General features: G+C 40.9%; 1 protein-coding gene across 1 annotated transcript in view; it reads right to left on the bottom strand.

Moving 5' to 3' along the window:
* CFAP74 (cilia and flagella associated protein 74) overlaps positions 1–4530 on the bottom strand; it is a 132863-nt gene extending 128333 nt beyond the window's left edge. The window contains exon 1 of the mRNA XM_051988786.1: positions 4354–4530. The gene's annotated coding sequence lies outside the window, so the exon portion shown is untranslated. The remainder of the gene's footprint in view (positions 1–4353) is intronic.
* Positions 4531–16100: the final 11570 nt, after the last annotated feature.

Below are 16100 nucleotides of genomic sequence, written 5' to 3'. Positions count from 1 at the left end.
TCATTTAATGCCAATTGCCTCAGTAAATAAATAATTTTTTAAAAAGGGAGACAGCTAGGTGATGCAGTGGATAGAGCACCAACCTTAAAGTCAGGAGGACCTGAGTCAAATCTGGTTTCAGATACTTAACACTTGCTAATTATGTGGTCCCAGGCAAGTTACTTAACCCCAATGCCTCAGCAAAAAAAAAAAAAAAGAAAGAAAGAAAGAAAGAAAGAAAGAAAGAAAGAAAGAAAGAAAGAAAGAAAGAAAGAAAGAAAGAAAGAAAGAAAAGAATAGAAAAGAAAAGAAAAAAAAGGGGGGAAGAGCACCTACTGTATGCTAGGTGCTATGCTAAACTCTCTGGCTCAAGGACCTCGCCATTTAATGAGGAAAAAATTAAGCAATGAAATATGTAAGAAGAAATTACATAAAGTTAAACAGGAAATAAGAATAAAATTAAGAGGGATCAGGGAAGGCTTCCTGCAAAAAAAAAAAAGAAAAAAAAAAAGAAAGAAACTGGAGGGATCTGCAATTAATAGCAGATGAGAGAGTGCATTTCAGGCATGGGGGACAGCCAGAGAGTATGCAGGGAGCTCAGAGAGAGAATATCTTGTTCATGGAATAGTGAAAGATAACAGCTATTTTTGTATTACTTAATACTTTGTATTATTAGGTACTTAGCACAATATCTGGCATATAATAGGTGCTTAATAAATGCTTATTGTTTAACGATCAGTTAAGTGTTAGGAGTGGGATTTGTATCAGGTTTTCCAGACTCCAAATCTGGAATTCTAGCCATTAAATCATGCTGCCTCATCTCTACTACTCAATCCTTCTCTCAAAAGTTTCCTATTTTTTTCTGTTGAGAACCACCCCCCTGCACCCCTAGAGTCATCCAGATTCACAATTTTCTTTCTCTTTAACATTTTCCTGAACCTCAGAAAACCACCCCCACCACTCCAAAGCTGTTGCAATTCTCACTTCTCAGCACATCATGCATCCATCTTCTCTCCTCCCCGCTCACATTGTCCCCATTCACATCCAGGGTTACATCACTGCGTGTCTGGACTATTCCAACGGCTTCCAGGTTCCCCTCCCTCTAATCCATCCTCCACATATCCATTCTGAGATCCAGGCTAGGTCCATGAGCCTGTGATTTTTGTGGTCCAAAAGATGTGTTAATTCTTTTTATGACATTTTTAGGATGGCAATTCCACGAATTTCTGAGTGATGTGTTTTGTCACAGAAATTTACAATCTGCAGAGATTTAGGCATCTTGTCTACATGTTTTGATTTATATGGCTCTGCATAAAATTTCTCTTTAAAAAAAACTTCTTCTAAGCCTTTATTGTTATTCGATAATATCTGATTCTTTGTGGTCCCATTTGTGATCTAACCCCACCATCTGGGGTACTCTTGGCAAAGATATTGATGTGGTTTGCTATTTCCTTTTCCAGTTCATTTTACAGATAAGGAAACTAAAGCAAACAGGGTTAATAGGCAAATAGTTCTGCCTATGGTAATATAGCTAGGAAGTGCCTGAAACTGGAGTGGAACTCAGATCTCCCTAACTCTGGCCCAGTACTCTATCCACTGTGTCTTCTCTTCTCCTTTACTAGGAGAACTGTAACTGTTGGTGGCATGATAGTCCCTGCCTTGTGGCTTTTTCCTTTCCCTTTTCTCTTACCTTCCTTTTCCCCTTCCCTTTCCCTTCCCTTTTCTCTTCACTTCCCTTCCCTGCTTTCCCCTTCTCTTACCTTTCTCTTTCCTCTCCTTCCCTTTCTTCCCCTTCTTTTTTCTCCCTTTCCCTTTCCTCTTCTTTCTCATCCACTTCCCCTCACTTCCTTTCTCCTCTCTTCCTCTCTTTTTCTTTCCCTCTTTCCTTCCTTCCTTGCTCCATCTTCCTTCCTTCTTTCTTGCCTTCCTTCTTCTTCTTCCTCCCTCTGTCCTTTTTTCTTCCTTTCTCCTTCCCTCCCTTCCTTTATTCCATCTCTCCCTTCCTACCTTTCCTTCCTCCCCCTCTCTCTCCCTCTCTCCTTCCTTTCTTCCTCTCTCTCTCCCTTCCCCTCTCCCTTTCTTTCTTTCCTTTTCCCCTTTCTCCCTCTCTGTTTTCCCTCCTTCCCTTTCCTAACCTTGGTTTGCATATTTTCTTTTTCTTGCTTCTCCCTTCCTTATACCTTAGATCTCTTAGTCTCCTTCTTTTCCCCAATCTTGCTTTAAGTCCCTGGTGTGGTCCCTCAACCTTAAGAGACTACAATTATCTGGCCTAGACCAGAGTACACCCATTTACAACCTTAGCCTAACTTTCAAGAAATTCATCCTTTCCAGTCTGTTGCTCCCTGTTAACGTAACAATCTTGAGCAGGTCATATGTTCTCAGCACCTGAATTTCCTCATTTCTAATATGTAAGGGCTAGTTTAGATGATTTTTAAATTCCTTACAGCTGAAAATCCCATTATCCAGATGGCAGAAGGAAAATAAACCCCTAAGCAGGATACATGAAATAGCTGGATATATGAAAGCGACAAGTCCAGGAAAGTGTTGGAAAAAATATCAGGGGCCGTTTTGTGTTATCCAAACTGGGTCTTGAAGATTGAGAGGAAGTAAGGGATTGTGAGAAAGCAAAGATATAGTTCATTTCTTGCACACAAAAAGACATAAGCAAGAAGAGAGAGAGGGGATGGTAGAAGATAAGTTAAGAAAGGAGACAGAGAAAGGAATCCACTTTCATCATAATTAAATGGAAAGAAAACAGTAATAATAGCTAACATTTATAGAGCACCTACTATGTGCCAGAGTATGTGCTAAGAGCTTTACAAAAATTATTTCATTTGATCCTCACAACAGCCTTGGGAGGAGCTATCACCATTTTATGGTGGAGGAAACTGAAGCAGTCAGAAGTTAACAGAGGCCTACAGTTACGTCTGAATGTCTAAAGCAGGGTTTGAACTCCGGTCTTTGAAACTGAAGTTCCACTGCTTCAATCACAGAGTCACTTAGTGATTATGACTAGGAAGGGACGTTTTGAAAGATTTTGAAAGCCAGTATTAAGTGTTTATACTTTAGGTGCAGCTAGATGGCGCAGTAGAGTGCTGGCCCTGAAAACTTCAGTGACCCTCCAAATAAAGTAAAAACTTTTTTTCCCCCTGAGGCAACTGGGGTTAAGTAACTTGCCCAACATCACACAACTAGGAAGTGTGAAGTATCTGAGACCAGATTTGAATGTTCAAACTCAAAAAGTTTATATTTTATTTGGAGGATCACTGAAGTTTTCTTAAAAGTGCTCTGGATCAGACTCATGTGATAGGAAAATTACTGGGGACAATGATGTGGAATTGGAGAAATCTGGAAGCAAGAGGAACAATTAGGGTGACGGCATGACGGAACAGGGAATGAGTCTTAAAGGTCTCAAAATTAGACACACTAGACTTCTGGTTACAGGAACAGAGAGGAGGGATCCCACGAATTAAAGGGGCTTGGTGATTAAGTGATCATCAAGCAAGCAAGTGCAAGGGAAAAGTGGGGTAAGGAGAGAAAAGTCCTTTGTGACCTTATTTGGATTTCTTTTTTGGCAGAGGCATCAGAATGGTTTGGCATTTTCTTCCCCGGCTCCTTTTTCAAATGAGGAAATTGAGGCAAACAGGATGAAATAACTTCTCTACCAGCCTCTTAAGTTATAGGAAGAGTTAGGTAGTACAGTAGATAGTGTGATGGGCTTGGAGTTAGGAAGAATGAGTTCCAATCCAGCCTCAGATGCTTTCTTGGATAAGTCACTTCATCCTGTTTGCCTCAGTTTCCACATTTGTCAAATGAGCTGGAGAAGGAAATGGCAAACCACTCCAATCTCTAAATGGGGTCATGAAGAATTGGATACAACTGATCAATAACAACCCAATGTCAAAGCTTAATCTGTGTTTGTACTTTTTTGGCCTGAAGGAGCTCAGGTTGAGTAGCCTAGTGAAATAACCCTGTAATCAGGAGTCAAAGAGTGAATTAGCTGGATTCAAATAATCACTTCCCTTTACTTGCTAATATCTGTGGCCAAATCATTTAACTTCCCCGGCCTCTGTAAAATGGGAATGAGTACACTCGAGACTTACATCCAAGAGTTATGAGATTGAACTCATAATATCATAGATTGTAAAGTGCTTTTAAAACGTGCCACCTCTCTGTGCCTCAGTTTCTCCATCTGCAAAACCGGAACACCTACAGCTTACTTCACAGGAAAGCTCAACCGGAATCATAGAGGTCGCATTCTCGTTTAACCGAAGTGCCTCGATTTCCCTGTCTGTAAAACGAGAGGCTTAGGCTCGATGACCCTCTCAGTCCCTCCCGGATCTATAACCTAGGATCCATCCCTGACACACCCACCTGGCACAGATAAGTCAGCACCTGAGGATCCTTGCAAGGGGAGCCGAACCGAAGGCCACGCGTGACAGCTGTGCCCGCGACTGCAGCCAAAGAAAGGACAGTTACGCAGAGTCCACGGGGGAGCCCACGGGAGCGTTCCGGAGCCCGCCGCGGAAGCCAGAGGGAGCGAGACACTTACCTGGCCCACGCTCACAAGTTGCTGGCCGGCCCTAGTTTGTTGTAGGCGGAGCCATGGCAACGGAAGGCTCCACCAGCCATAGAGGAGGTGGGGGTAGGCGGGGAGAGGGGGGAAGACAGAAAAGTCTCCCCTTTCTAGGCCAATGGCACCTTCCACCCAGGGTCCTGAGTCCTGCTGGCAGAGACTACGCTCCGGGGCTTGGGGGCGGACCGAGGATCGTGAGCTCCAGCTGGAGCTCCCACTCCCCCATTGCTAGCCTTATTCCTGTCCTCCTCCTCCTTCCAAGTGAAAGGGGCGTCCTGGGCGTCGATGATTTCAGTGTTTTGTGGCTCTGACGTAGAGTGTCCGGGAATGACCTCAAAGTACCTCATGTGACCCAATCGCATCCTCGTGTGATGTCCCGATGTGGATTTTTGTTAGAGGGAGGGATCTCGGGAGCCAGAGAAACGAGGGCTCCCGGAAAGTTTAAATGAGAATATTAGCTTCTTGAGAAGAGGGAATTCATTCTTTATACTTGCTTCTCCACTTATGTTTGGTGTTTAATAAATGTTTGTGGGCTAATTGAATAATAATAGAGAGAGCCTCAGTTTCCTCATCATAATAATCATCATAATAGTGTTCATTACAGAATTATGAAGATCAAAAGAATAACATTAAAATCCTTGCAAACGTCAAATTACTTCATTGTCATACACCCCCTATTACAGTTCTTTATATAGTGTCTAAAGTTTATATAGAACTTTACATATATTGATACTGAAAGTAGATGTTATTATTTTCAGATGAGGAAATAGAATGTTATGTCATGTGACTTGTTCAAAGCTAGTAAATGACAGAACTGGGATTCAATCTAAGTTCGGAGACTTTAAGAAATCCTTGAGGTTGCATCCAGAAGGGGTACCAAACATCTATTTACTTAGCCCTAATTACTCTCTCCAACTCTAGACACACACGTCAATTAGTCAACCAGATAGCAAGCATTTATTTAAGCACTTACTATGTGCCAGGCACTGTGCTAAATTTACACTGCCAACTGCCCATTGGATTTCTCCAAATGGTATTTGGTTAGCACCTCAAACAACATGTTCAAAATAGATCTCATCTCTATACTTAGTTCTTTCCCGATTTTCCATTTGTTTTGATTCAATAAGCATTTATTGAGTACCTATAATGTGCCAAGCTCTAGTCAATAGCCTAGGAATAGGAAAACAAAATAAATCAGTCTCTGTACTCAAAAGAGCTTCTATTCTCTTGAGGAAAGACAGCAGAGATAGAGATAATTATATTCAAAATAAGTCCAAATAAATGCAAAAGAATTTGAAAGGGGCCTGAGTTGTGAAAGAACCTGAGCTGACTTTGGAGTTAGAGAGGAAAGTAGTCTACAGGGAACGATATGCAATATAGAGCACATGTAAGGTGAATTTAGATGGAAAGGGTTTGGAGTCTGGTTGTCAAGGGCAGTAGTCAGCACAGCAGGCTGAAAAGGCTGCAGGGTTCAAAATGAGAGGGATTTGGTTCAGATTTTTGGCTTTACCCTTTGTTACCTGGATACATCACTTAACCTCTTCTGGCCTCAGAACTCAAACTGTCCTCCTCAACTCCTCAACTGTCAAAGGGACCTTAGAGGCCAGCTGTCTAAATCTTTGGTTGTATTTTATCCTAGAAGTGATAGGAACCATTGGAGCTTCTTAAGTTGGGTTATGCTTTGGTCAGACCAAATAGGTTTATCAATTTTTGTTGAGGACTAGACCCTCCTTTTAAATCACCCAAGTTTACAGCTTCAATCATCCACTCTCTTTTTCTTTCTCTGTCTCTCTGTCTCTTTCTGTCTCTCTGTCTCTGTCTCTGTCTCTTTCTGTCTCTGTCTGCCTCTTTGTCTGTCTCTATGTTGCTGTCTGTCTCTCTGTCTTTGTCTCTGTCTCTCTCTTGTCTTTTTGTTGCTGTCTCTATGTCTCTGTCACTATCTGTCTGTCTGTCTGTCTCTGTCTCTTTCTCTCTCCCTCCCCTCCACAGCCTATAGGTGGCCAAATCTAACTGATTCAAGTTCCACAATGTATCTCTTGGTCTCATCCCTTCTCACTCCCATCATTACAAAACAAAATAAAACCAAAGAGACTCTGTTTCCAGACTCTCCCTGCCTCCTTGTTTACAAGTTATATCAATGTCCAATTAATCTTCCTGGACCACAAATCTGACTATCTCAGTGACTGTCATTTTCTTCCTCAATAAGTTTCAATGGCTCCCTGTTGCTTTCAGAATAAAATGGAAACCTCTTTTCTTGACATTCAAAGTCCTTCACAATCTTGTCTCCAGTCTACTTTTCCTGATTTATTTCATAGTACTTACATACTCTATGTGGCTTACTTACTGATTCAGAATCTTGTCTTTACCTCTCCTACACCCATGGGTGGCCTGTAGATCTAGAATCCCACCTTCCTCATCCCAAACTCTTATAATCTGACTTCTTTCAAGGCTTTTCTCAGATTCCACTTCCAATTGGAAGGGAAATTTTCCTGATCTCTTACAATTATGAGTGCTCTTTTCCTCTTCGACCGTGCCATTTTTTTCTATCCCAAATCCACTCTCCCCAAGAGAATGTAAGCTCCTTGAGGACAGAACTTTGCCTTTTCTCTGTGTTCCCAGAGCCTTCTATATAGTATCTGACACAGAGCATGCACAATAAATACTTATTGGGTCTCTGTCTCTTCTTCCCTCCTTCCTCTTTTCCTCCCTCCGTTCTTCTCTTTCCCCTCTCTCTCTTTCTCTTTGTCTCCATCTGTTTCTCTTTGTCTCTCTCTGTCTCTGTCTCGCCTTCCCTCCTTCTCTCCCTCTTTTTTTCTCCTTGTCTTTCTCTCTCCCTCCATCTCTCCCTTCCTCCTTCTGTCTGTCACACACACACACACACACACACACACACACACACACACACACACAGACTTTTCAAGGCTTGTTACTCCTTTCCCCACTTCACACTGTACCACCCAACCAGACAATGTATATTATTTCTAAGTTTTTATAAAATTAAATGAAAAAATATTCATTTATCACTTTGTTTGTTTGTTAAATACATTAATTAGTAACTGCCCTTATTGTGTCTAATATGTCCACAAGAGCCTTATTATCCTGCAACATTCTATCAGCCTTGGTACCGCCTCAGTACCTTCTGCCCCAGAACCCCTCCAGTTGGAGGGTAAAGAGCTCCTCCCTAAGCCTCCATTTAAGGGAAAGGAGCAGGCCATCAGTGCTATATTACTTTCCCCCACCCTCCAGTGCAGGGTAGGTCTCTTTCACCATGTTTCTAATTCCCTTAATTTCTTTTTCTTTTCTTATTGCTAAAGCCCACATTTCTATTTCAGTCTTGAATAATAGTGGGCATCCTTGTTTCATCTTTTCCCATATTTCTGTCTCCAGTTCTTAGCACAGTTCCTGGCACATGGTGGGTGCTAATCAATGCTCATTCACTGCCACCTCCTATGTGTAAGTCATACGTAGTTTATTTGTGCTAGTTCTCCAGAGCAATAAAAACGAGCTACTTTTCTACCTTCCTTCCTTTGCTCTGTCATTTCCTTGCTGTGGGTACCCCCCTGCAGTGAGACAGATCACATCCCTGCTTTCCTTTCTCTCGTGAGTGACTTTCATCTGTGCTTTGCCCCAAATCTTCAAGACAGGAGCTTACCAGAGAAGGAAGCTCTTCTCGAGAAATTCTTATAAAATTATTCAGATGTTATGAGAATAGACGCTGACATTTATAAAGGCTTTCAGATCTGCAAGAGAGAAGAGTGGATGCTGAGCTAGCAGCTTTTGAAATCAGAAGACCTGCTTTTGATTTTGAACCGACTCTGTGGCCCTGGACAAGTCAGCAACCTTTTGCAGAGCAAAGACTGAGCTGCATTGAGGAATTTTGTCTTCTGGGAATCTCTCCCACAGAGGAATCATGGGTCCAGATCCCAAAAATAAGATTTCCAAAGCCTTTTATAAGCTTCATCTCATTTGGTTAACAAATCTCTTGCTTGATACTTTCCACCAACTTTGTCTCTCTAGGGAAAAACCATCTGTGAAGAATTGAGCATCTTGGACCAGGAATTCAATTCAACTCAGGGCTTACTATGTGCTAATTGAGCTGAGCAGAGGAAGACAAAAATCAGAACAGCCCCTGTCTTCAAAGCGCTTCTATGTGAATGGAGAGAATCTCTTTGTCTTTGTCTCTCTGTCTGTCTTTGTCTCCCTGTCTGTCTGTGTCAGTCTCTCTGTCTCTGTCTCTCTCTCTCTCCCTCCCTCCTCCCTTCCTCTTTTCCTCCCTCTTTTCTTCTCTTTCCTCTCTTTTTCCTTGTCTCTCTCTGTTTCTCTCTGTCTCTCCTTCCTTCCCTCCTTCTCTCCCTCTTTTTTCTCCTTGTCTTTCTCTCTCCCTCCATCCTTTCCTTCCTCCCTTTGTTTGTGTGTCACACACACACACACACACACACACACACACACACACACACAGAGACTTTTCAAGGCTTGTTGCTCCTTTCCCCACTTCACACACTCTGCCACCCAACCAGACTAAGCTGCTTATAGTTCCTCTGATCCTGGCTGATGATCCCCCTGCCCAGAATCCCCTCCTTCCTCACCTGTGGCTTATCTCCTCCAACCTCCTTCAGAATGTAATCCAGTCTCACACTACATAAGGCTTTTTATGATTCCCCTGACTACTCCCTCTTCCCCTCCCCAAGCTGAATTCACCATGTATCTTCTTTGTATTTGCCTGTTTTTGTCTCTCCCACTAGAATGTAAACTTGTGAGGGCAGGGACTATTTTTCTCTTTGTGCTCCTCTTCTCCCTCCCCACCTCAGCACATAATGGGCACTTTGAAAATGTTCGCTCGCTCAATAGATAGATTGAACAGGGGAATGACTTACTTCAGTCTGTTGCTTAGGAAAACTGTTTTCCTTTCTGTGTGTTGGAAGGATTAGAGAGGGGAGAGACTGGACACAGGAAGAGCAACGAGGAGCCAATTGCCACATTACAAGCAAGGAGTGATGAACAAATCAGATAATCTACAAACCATCTTAATAAGACTTATTATATGTTAGGCACTGGGCCAAGCTCAGGGGTTCCAAAAAAAGGTAAAAGACAGGCCCTTACTCTCAAGCAGCTCAATAATGTAATGGGAGAGACAAGATGCAGACAACTCTGTACAAACAAAATAAAGACAGGAGGAAAGGCAGAAGGCTGTCAATGGAAAAAAGGGAACAAAACTGTGGAGAGTTCTGACCACGGTTGAGAACTGATTGGACAGGAGAGGCAGTCAGGGATGGCTCAGACATTGCAAACCTGCGTGACTAGGAAAATGAGGGTGCCCTTTACAGAAAAAGGAATTTTAAAAAATAGTATAGTATATTCTTGCATTTTTTTTCTTTAGAATCCCAGAAGGAGCATAATCCAGGCTCCTGGATCCAAGCTATTAACACGGCTCAGTCCAGACAAATGGCTGCCTCTTTAGGGATGCTCAAATCTTAAGCAGTAACTTTTCTAGGTGCTTCTGATTTTTTTTAATCCTGTCAGTTTAAATGAGTGCTTCTTTGAAGTGGAATGTTTTTCCTCCCTTGATGGACAGCCCTTTTGTTATGAATGTTAATTCGTGTTTAACATTTTCTGTTATATAAAAGAATTCAAATTGTCTTTCTAAAAACACAGAAAAATCAGGAGTAAAATTCAGACCTCGACCACATTAAATGGGAGTGATTAGCCATAGTGGTTTGTTTAACTGTGGAGGAAAAGAGAAAGCTATTTTCTATAAGGCAAACCTGCTGGGTTAGTTCTCAGGGACCCTTAGAAATCCCAACAGAACTAAATATATTGCAGTGACTACACCAGTGGAAATGGTAAAAAGGCAGTTAGGTTCATATTAATTGCAGTGACCAATCTCAAACTCATTTCTCTGTCTAGGGAGATGGGGTAAAGGGGAGGAGGTGCTTCAGGGAATGAGAAGTAGATAAGTGGTCAGACATGGTCGCCGTGTTAAGCCATTTGGGTGTTTTGTTTTGATTTGTTTTTACAAGAAAGTTTTTTTTAATATATATATATACTGGGACAACATATTGGGAAATCCATTCCAATAGGAATTTATTAAGTATTTACTATGTTAAGCGCTGTATTGGGCAGTGTGCATACAGACATGCAGAAAAGACTCTGTGGAAAAACAACATTGATGAGTAAAATCAAAATGTATAAAAAGTGAATACGACCATGTTTCACATATATTGGTCTATTTACCATCTGGGGGAGGGGGTGGAGAAAAGGGAGTGGAAAAAAATGGAACACAAAGTTGAATGTTGAAAACTGTGCATGTGTTTTGAAAATTAAAAAGCTTTATAAAAAAAATTAATGCAAAGTCTTTTGGGAATATGCGTATAACTGAAAGGCTCATTCAATGCTATCTTTCAGGAAGTCACATTCTCCTTAAAGGGAAATAGGGATTCTAAGAAGCAAGAGTGTAAGGAGGGAGAGCATTCACATACATCCCTTAAAGGGCACTAGAGATTCTAAGAAGCGAGAGTATAAGGAGGGAGAGCATTCAGGCAAAGAGGCTAACTTGCTCCTAAATCCTAACTAGGTGAGGGGAGGCAGAGATAAATGTGGTCGGGAATTGTATCCTGAACATTGTGTAATGTATTCATTTTAGGACCCTTGTTTTCTTAGAGTGATAATGCTCTAATCCAAAGGTTGGTCTTGACAGGGACTTCTTTTGTTGAGATGGTAAAAAGAATAAAAATTGCAAATGGTTTATTACACCTTGAGATCAAAAGCCAAAGCCGAAACTCACATCAATTCCCTCTAGACATCACAGACACAGACCAAGAATGGCATTTAATTTATTCCTTGAAAAATTAATTTGGATTTCTGAATAAATCTGCAGCATAAAGAATTTCTAGTGATTGGTGGAGAACTATGAAGGAATTCCTATAGGAAGGTTTTTTTTTTCCTTTTGAGTCATGGATTTATGGAGAAAAAGGAAGAGAGGGAGAAAGGATGCTTTCATCTCTTTTTCATTGTGCAGTCTTATTATAGTTATTATACAGTAAAAAGTTTGAGTACAAGGTTAAACCCCAAAGAAGTTTTATAATTCAGAGTGTAAACACAGAGATTCAGTAATCTCTAATCCCTCTGCTTTAATCTGAGTATTAGGGGAAGCCGAGTGGCACTGAGGCAGTTTAGGTGGGGCAGTGAATAGACCACCAGCCCTAAAGTCAGAAGGACCTGAGTTCAAATCTGTTCTCAGAGATTTAACACTTCCTAGCTGTGTTATCCTGGGCAAGCCACTTAACCCCAATTGCCTCAGTAAAATAAAATAAAAAATCTGAGTATTCTTGGGGAATGTCCATTAGTGCATTTTTTGAGGTTTCTGAGATCTCAGTTTATCTTGGTGGTTACCATAGTAGATCCACTGGAGTAGGGAATGGGTTCTGAGCATTGGTATGCTGGTGTAAATTTAACAACCAGCTCTCTGGGGCTAATTTCAAAAAAACCTGGAAATACTTTCATGAACTGATGTTAAGTGAAGTGAGTAGAACCAAGAAAACATTGTACACAGCAACAGGAAGATAATGTGATCAACTGTGATGGACACGACTCATTTCAACAATGAGGTGATTCAAGAGAGGACTATGGGGAATGAATGTGGATCAAAGTAGAGTGTCTTCATCTTTGTTGTTGTTTGCTTGTTTTTTTCTTCTTTCTTATGGTTTTCCCTTTTTTGATCTGATTTTTCTTACGCACATGAAAAATATGAAAATATGTTTAGAAGAATTGCACATATTTACATGTGATTGCTGTCTTGGGAAGCGGGAGGGGAGAGGAGAGAGGGAGAAAATTTTAGAACACAAGGTTTTACAAAAGGTGAATGTTGAAAACTATCTATATGTATTTGGAAAAATGAAATACTATTAAAAAAAATAAAACAGAAAAAAACCAATAAATGGTAGGAAAGAACCTAATCAACCCCACAAAAAATCCAAACAAACAAAAAAACCCAACCAGCTCTCCAAAAAAAAAAAATAGACAAGACACACTTTAAAGTGTATTCTTCACTATTAACACTTCCCCCAACATTTTCTTAAGTCTAGACAATCAACAAGAGAATGAATCAAGTCTAGATTTCTGGCATTTGCCCATTTCTGATGTGTTGATATTCACATTTAAAATTGAACAATCAGGCTGGTGAGCTGCTTTAAGCTGACTTCAGCAAAACTCAGTTCCAAGATTGATTTCCCTTCTGTCAATGAACAATAAAGTGAGAGAAAACTAGTTAATCTTCTGATGTGATTCTTTTCTCCTTTCTGAGGAGAATGGGCATAGGAAATGACACCTTACTGTCTTATTCTTGCTGACTTAACAGACTAACCAGAAGTCCAGCTCCCTTTCTTCTTCCTCTTCCTTGGGATATAGGTGGTCACCCTCATAGGGAGCTTGATCATCTTGATCAGTCTTAATTCTCGTCTTCGTTCTCCCATGTACTATTTCCTCTTAAATCTGTCCTTTGTAGATCTCTGTTACTCATCTGTTATTCCTAAAATGCTTGTGAATTTTCATATCAGAATAAAATATCATTTCCTATTCAGGGTACATGGCTCAAACTGTATTTCTTGTTTCTTTGGAGTTTCAGAGTCCTTCCTTTTGTCAGCCATGGCAGCTGATAATTTGGTAGCTTTCTGTAATCCCCTGCTTTACAACATCACTATGTCCTATCAGGTCTGCTCTCTGCTAGGATTTAATGCCTTTGGATGGGATTTTCTGGTACTGTGCCCCTCATAAGAAGCATGCTAAGACTGTCCTTTTGCAGCAGCAGCAGCAGGTGCTATTTGTGTGACACTCCTTCTCCCAGAGCTCTTCTATACCAGCACCCGTGTCAACGAGTTGGTTGCTTGTGGGCATTATCATGGGCATTGACACTAGAGTCCCCATTGTCACCACCTTTATACCTTATGTGTTAATACTCTCTAGCATCCTGCACATTAACACTTTGGAGGGCAGGTCCAAAGGCTTCAGCACCTGCTTCTCCCACATAAGGGTTATTTCTCTTTTCTTTGGGTCTGGGATTTTCATGTCTCTCAAACCATCTTCTTTTCTGTCCATGAGTCAAGTGAAAATGCCCTCTATGTGGGGATGCGGGAAAACGGGGACACTGATGCATTGTTGGTGGAGTTGTGAACGAATCCAGCCATTCTGGAGAGCAATCTGGAATTATGCCCAAAAAGTTATCAAACTGTGCATACCCTTTGATCCAGCAATATTTCTATTGGGCTTATACCCCAAAGAGATACTAAAGAAGGGAAAGGGACCTGTATGTGCCAAAATGTTTGTGGCAGCCCTGTTTGTAGTGGCTAGAAGCTGGAAAATGAATGGATGCCCATCAATTGGAGAATGGCTGGGTAAATTGTGGTATATGAATGTTATGGAATATTATTGTTCTGTAAGGAAGGACCAACAGGATGAATACAGAGAGGCTTGGAGAGACCTACATGGACTGATGCTAAGTGAGATGAGCAGAACCAGGAGATCATTATACACTTCGACAACGATATTGTATGAGGATGTATTCTGATGGAAGTGGATTTCTATGACAAAAAGACTTAACTGAGTTTCAATGGATAAATGATGGACAGAAACAGCTACACCCAAAGAAGGAATACTGGGAAATGAATATGAACTATTTGCATTTTTGATTTTCTTCCCGAGTTATTTTTACCTTCTGAATCCAATTCTCCCTGTGCAGCGGGAGAACTGTTCGGTTCTGCAAATATGTATTGTATCTAGGATATACTGCAACATATTTAATATATATAGGACTGCTTGCCATCTTGGGGGGGGGTGGAGGGAGGGAGGGGAAAAAACGAAACATAAGCAATTGCAAGGGATAATGTTGTATAAAAATTATCCTGGCATGGATTCTGTCAATACAAAGTTATTATTAAATAAAATAAAATTAAAAAAAAAAAGAAAATGCCCTCTATGTTCTACATCATTGTGGTGCCCATGCTGAACCCCCATCTACAGCCTGAGGAACAAGGATGTCACATTGCCCTTGAGGAAAATTCTGAGCAGAAGAATATTCTGAACAATACCAGGATTAGCATCTACTTGTTGATGCTACAAGTAGACTCAAGGTTCCATTCTCTTAACCAGAAATCTTTCATGGAGCACACTTAACATAAATTCTTTTCCTTTACAGAGGAAAGAAATGTCAATCTCTTAAACAGGTTGATCTAAGCTTTAAGAAATTGATAATAGTTTATATATGTACATATATGCACATATATATGTACATATATATATTTTCCTCATTTTACAGTTGATGAAACTGGGTGAAATGACTCATTCAGAGTCCCACAACTAGTGAATGCCCAGAGCTGGATTTGAACTCAGGTCTTCCTGACTCCAAGTCTGACATTTTTATCCATTGCACTATCTAACTGCCCGAATTTAAGTTCTTATTTTATCAAAAGATTTCCTTGAAATATTTCTTTAAGTAGTTCCCTCCCCAACACCTTGAATTCTTACTTTAGTCACCAAAAAAAAAAAAATCATGCAACTCTTTAGAAAGAGGTCTATGGGAGGAAAAAAAAATTTCAGACTTTTGGAAGAGATTTTTGTTGGGTTTCTTTCTATTTGTCGAAGACACCACGTTCCTTTCTGTATTTCAGGTTTATAAGCTTGCCATTATCCTCAATTCCTTATTCTCTTATTCTATATCAAGTCATTTGCTAAATCTTCTTGTTCCTTCTCTCATAACATCTCTTGCAGCTGACTCTTTCTCTTCACTTACACTATCAGTTCATTTATTGTTGTCATTGTTCAGTTGTTTTCAGTTGTCTGGCTCTTTGTGGCTCCATTTGGGATTTTTTAAACAAAGATATTGGAGTGATTGGCCATTTCCTTCTCTGGCTCATTTTACAGTTGAGGAAACTGAGGCAAACAGGATTGAGTGACTTTTCCAAGATCAGGGAGCTTATAAGTGGCTAAGGCCAGATTTGAACTCAGGGAAATGAGTCTCCTTGACTCCAAGTCTTACCCGACATCTCACCCAACATTTTGTACATGTTGCTTTAGAAAAGCACTATATTTAAATGGACCTTTAGCCTGTGGAACTGGTCCTCCCTCCTCCCCGGTCAGATTTCCCTATGTCACTAGAACAGATGGATTTCCTCTAATAGATAGTTACAGAGGGTTAATGACTGCATTCTGCTTATATGCAAAGAGGTTTCCTTTCCCTATAATGTCACTCCCTTCCTGACTGGCGCATCTGCTCAGGAACCCAACAAGACAGCCCGATACTTAGTGGAGGGATAGGTGTCACGTTCAGCTAAATACAATTTCCTTTCTGTGGCTCAGCCAAGGGCTCACCCTGTGGTGTTGGTCTCATGACTCACCATCACCTCTCCTAGCGGGGAGCGAGCTCTTTGTGGCTGATGCCGTGAATCCAGGCCAGATTGTCTCTCCAGGGTGGGCAGCAGCAGGTTTCTGCCTCCTTCCCACCTCCCCTTTCCACCAAGCACACAACAAAGTGATCATTCTGTAGAAATAAGAGTGA

Source organism: Antechinus flavipes, chromosome 3, assembly GCF_016432865.1.
Source record: "Antechinus flavipes isolate AdamAnt ecotype Samford, QLD, Australia chromosome 3, AdamAnt_v2, whole genome shotgun sequence".
In the NCBI taxonomy this organism is placed as follows: Eukaryota; Metazoa; Chordata; class Mammalia; order Dasyuromorphia; family Dasyuridae; genus Antechinus; species Antechinus flavipes.
Note: the sequence above shows the minus strand (reverse complement) of the source record. Positions and strands in the feature narration are given on the sequence as shown.